At 28.7% G+C, this 5,043-nt stretch overlaps 1 long non-coding RNA gene across 1 annotated transcript in view; it reads right to left on the reverse strand.

Moving 5' to 3' along the window:
- Positions 1 to 988: 988 nt before the first annotated feature.
- The window catches only part of LOC111086576, a 6,589-nt gene continuing 2,534 nt past the window's right edge, over positions 989 to 5,043 (reverse strand). The window contains exons 2-3 of the long non-coding RNA XR_002611311.1: positions 2,302 to 2,347; positions 989 to 1,316 (exon numbers count right to left, since the gene is read on the reverse strand). This is a non-coding gene — a long non-coding RNA (uncharacterized LOC111086576). The remainder of the gene's footprint in view (positions 1,317 to 2,301; positions 2,348 to 5,043) is intronic.

Below are 5,043 nucleotides of genomic sequence, written 5' to 3' on the forward strand. Positions count from 1 at the left end.
TACCGCTGCAAAAATTGCCAGTAATCTGAACGGTTAAGTTACTCAACAAATTTTAAGCAGAAACTTACATACATACAAATTACGGTTTAATTAAACTTCAAACACCCAATCTGCGGATGATTTTTTACGTGATTTTAAAAAAAAGATTTATTGGTTTATAATGGTTCAGTAGTCTAAATTGTAGCTTTTAAAAGTATGATACTGCATATTCAAATTGCATTTTAGATAATCTTTTGTCTCTCGTCGTCCAGGTTAACTGACGGGTTCTGGTATTCAAAGAGAAGCATCTTGGGTAATGACTTCTGGGAGACAAAAGACGCATCTGAAAAGTTATTTTTTACACGTTTATGATTTTGAGTCCGAAATGGAAAAATTAAAAGGAACGTTGGGAAAAAAGCATCTCCAGTTTACGAGATTTTTATCAAAACTTACATATCTTGAAGCAAACATGATTCATTTATTCATTATATTATTAATTCTACAATAAAACTCTGACACTCGTAACCTATAATGAATAATTGTAATAACAAAGAAACTATTTTCTACGTATTTTGATATCAGACTTCTTATTCGTGGTTTTGTTTTCTAAAACGATATTTATATAAAATATATTCTATAGACTTTAAAACAAAGTTAACTGGGTCATAATTCAACTAAATTCATGATAAAAGGTACAAGATAAACTCATCCTGTAAAATGGTGCTTTCCTGAGGGCATCATAAGTAAATATCATGTTGTACTCTTTTCTTAGCAATTATTAGCATCACAACATAAAGTAACGGAATAATACCAATAAATACGGAATCATAATTTAAAAAGAGATACAACAAAAGAATTATAGGGTTTCATCCTCCTCCAAAAAAAAAAGTTTATGTTTCAATCTTTCATAGCCATGTAGTTATTTCAATATTCACATGATTTTGCATTAATAAACTACAGAAATAACTTAGAGAAGAAATACACACAAACTGTAAATGCCTTTAAAATATTCTGGTTTATTGTGCAAAATGAATGTACTAACAATTAACTTGAAGAGAACATTCAATCTTTTAAGATGTAAAATGAGCACGGTGACTTGTTGAAGTGTTATTGTTTTTGTCATCCAGGATTCTACTAGATCAGTATTCAGTCTAGTTGATTGATTGGAAAGTACAGAAATGTCACGAGTCATGTGACTGGGGCCAGCTGGAGAATATAATATTACTCCATTACTCCAAGCTGCTATGATCATTGCTCTGCATAGGATGAGTGGAAGCATGTGACAGTTCTTAAGAAGGTCACGTCAAGGGGGTGGAGTAGTAGTTGAAATAATACACCTGCGTTGAATTCAAACACACATATATAAACGTTTCATTCCGTACAAAAGTATTTAAATGCAATAATTTTATTTTTTTAGTCTTCATATCAAAAAACAGAATATAAAGTGTCATGATTTAAAACTCAACAAAAAGTCATAGAATGACTTTACTCAGATTATAAACAAATAATAACTGCACAACATTAAAATGATTTGAGAGTTTTACTAACATGTTGCTTGATACAAACGATGATATTGTTTGATTTATTATTGTCAAAAGACTTATGAAGATCATATGGAAACGTTTTACGTTCTTCTACTGAGAACTGAAAGATAAATAAATAAAAGAAGTTAATATATGTCTACATATTAGCTTATATATATATCATTATTTGGGCTAATTTTTATGACAAAAACTAAGATGGAAAAAGAACATCTAAGATGTGCTTGAAGCAAACCGTCTTTTTTTTCAGAAAACAAAAAGAAAAAAACAATATTTTCATATGTCTTCCCACATATCCTTTACCTTATTGTGTCCAAACACGTTTTCATCATTTTTCAGCCTTATCTCATATTTCTACAATACACCAAATTTACGGTGTTCGTTCATCAACTAAATTACGTCTACAATAGTACACTCTTGAAAGGTGGGTAGTTCTGGCTAAGAACATGGTCATTATTTCGTAATACGGCAATAAAAAATCAGCAGATGTGTGGTTATGATAAATAAGTATACCTATATTAAAAGAAATATATAAGACCACTACCATGGCAAAAGAGTAACAACAGGGAAACTAACTATCTCAAACACTGTAAAAGTTCAATAATTAATGTTCATAATAAAATAAAGTCAAATAACATAGACATATTCTTCTACAAGACCACGAAACATGCATCGATATACTATTTTGAGTAATGTTTTTTAACCTCGTTATTGTTATTCCAAGGAAAACATGTTTCCATAATAAAAAAAGATACCATGTAATTAGGTGTGTTATAAATACCTTACAAAGAGAAGGAGGCCTTTCTTTGAATTCCAGAACTCGTCACCTGTGATGGAGGATAAGAAAGAAAATTGTATCTGAAATGCTATATATATGTTTACTTTACTAAACTACTGTTTGAGCGCAGAAAGCTCTAAAAACATTGCAGATCACTAGGTTCGATATATGTGGGGGAAAAAATTACTGTGACTGCAAATTTTTCGTTTCTTTCATGCAAATTACTTATTTCAGATCAGAGGTGTGTAAAACTAACATTTCATATCTGTTTTTGTTTCTCATAAGTTACTACACAGAAGAACTCGTCGTCACCTAGGTTCGACAATGAGAGACAGAATTTTGCGAAAAGGAATTTTTATATACATTACAATAATTATATAATTTACTGTATGAACACCGAAAGACACGAAACATTGGAAATCAATAGGTCTGCTAATGATAAAACATCTTAGATTTAATAATCTTGTGCTGCACATAAATATAGACTTTTCAGTGATAAAACATATTAGATTTAATAATCTTGTACTGCACATAAATATAGACTTTTCAGTGATAAAACATATTAGATTTAATAATCTTGTACTGCACATAAATATAGACTTTTCAGTGATAAAACATATTAGATTTAATAATCTTGTACTGCACATAAATATAGACTTTTCAGTGATAAAACATCTTAGATTTAATGATCCTGTACTGCACATGAATATAGACTTTTCAGTGATAAAACATTATAGATTTAATAATCTTGTACTGCACATAAATATAGACTTTTCAGTGATAAAACATCATAGATTTAATAATCTTGTACTGCACATAAATATAGACTTTACAGTGATAAAACATCTTAGATTTAATGATCTTGTACTGCACATAAATATAGACTTTTCAGTGATAAAACATCTTAGATTTAATGATCTTGTACTGCACATAAATATAGACTTTTCAGTGATAAAACATCTTAGATTTAATGATCTTGTACTGCACATAAATATAGACTTTTTGATTAATTTTGCTCTTTTCCTCCAGCTCAACTAACCAGTTCTGGTATTGAACAGTAGGGCAGTGAATTTTGGGAGACGAAAGATAGATCTAAAATGCATACACCACTGTGCTTTCAAATCCGTAATGTGCAAGTTAAGAGAAAAGTGAAAATCTGTAATGTAAGTGATTTTTGTCACAAATATTAGTCCCACTTGTTTTCAAAGCTTCACTGGATTTTGATATCTGAACCATAACTATATGGAATTGTATTTTGTTCCTACCATTGAGGATGGTTATATAAATATGTAACTGCATAAACTGATGTACTTCTCAGAGTAAGTATTTAACTTTGATGATTGATTTCAAAGCATACAAACTAAACATAAAAAATAGCCCAATCAACGTACAAGAATACGTTTCACATCTATGTTTTTAATCATTCACTCCTTTATCTTATTTTGTAACTGGATTATTGTTATTCAAGAAAACGTGATATTTTGGAAATAGGATATAAATGTAACTACAATCAAAATACGAATAACAAGATATAACGATGATTTTCTTTATAAACTTATTTCAGCCAGTAAACAAATATCTTTTCAAAACAACTATATTTCTACGTTAGGAGTTTAATTACAAGATTGTCACATAAATTAAGTGTTCAAATGTGTTAAGAAATTCTACCATCATCAGTGATTTCACTGTTTCAATTTGATATCGATTGTCAAATCAAAAATATTTTCCTTTCACCCCACAATTATTTTTCAACCAATAACAATTGCATTTCATCCAGTTTTTAATAGACAGAAAAATATCACAAAAATATTCAACAAGTTTGATATTTCGCCACAAGCAGGTTTCGAAATTACAAAAGGAAAAAATGCTGTTACACAAATATTGAATAATAATGGATATCACTTAACGTTAAAAAACTGTTTAAGCTTAAGAAAACTAGAATTTCAACAATCTTTTTTTTTTAATAAGAAAGTAAAACATTATAATAAACTTAAAACTATTGCAACGAGTAATATCAGTCCGACGATGCTGGAGATCATTAAATTATAGACAAAGCTGACGATTAGAGAGTTATTATGCTATTTTAATTAGGCTTGCTGGGATGTTTCTTTTAAAGCCCTAATTAACTATGTTACTTAAAATATTGATTATCCATAACAGTTTATTGTTTTTTGGAATATATTATATGTGATTATTATTATTATTATTTGTGTAAACTCAAAAATACCAAAACGTAAATACTAATACAAGAAATTGTGAAATTATTAGACCTGTATCTAATTTCAACTAGTAAGGCTATTATGATGTTAGCAACTACACTTCCAATAACACACAAACAAGCAAAAAACACTGATATAAACAAACATATGCAATAGAAAATAAACAATTACTTATAAATGTGGTGAAATTAATTAGTTTCATACAATACTTAATGGCTATCATGTAAAGAAAGAATAATCCTCCAATTAAGAAAAGAATCTGACATAACTCAAAGTAACAATATAATCTTCGTTTAAAAGTTTGGAGGTAATAGATATCAACATGCAGTAGTAAAATTAGTGTTTACCTTGATGAGTAATATAGTTAATAGATATCAACATGCAGTAGTAAAACCAGTATTTAACTTGGTGAGTAATATAGTTAATAGACATAATCATACAATAGTAAAATCAGTGTTTAACTTGGTGAAAAATATTGTTAATAGATATAAACATGCAGTAGTAAAATCAGTGTTTATCTTGTGAG

This window comes from Limulus polyphemus, unplaced genomic scaffold (genome assembly GCF_000517525.1).
Source record: "Limulus polyphemus unplaced genomic scaffold, Limulus_polyphemus-2.1.2 Scaffold1206, whole genome shotgun sequence".
In the NCBI taxonomy this organism is placed as follows: domain Eukaryota; kingdom Metazoa; phylum Arthropoda; class Merostomata; order Xiphosura; family Limulidae; genus Limulus; species Limulus polyphemus.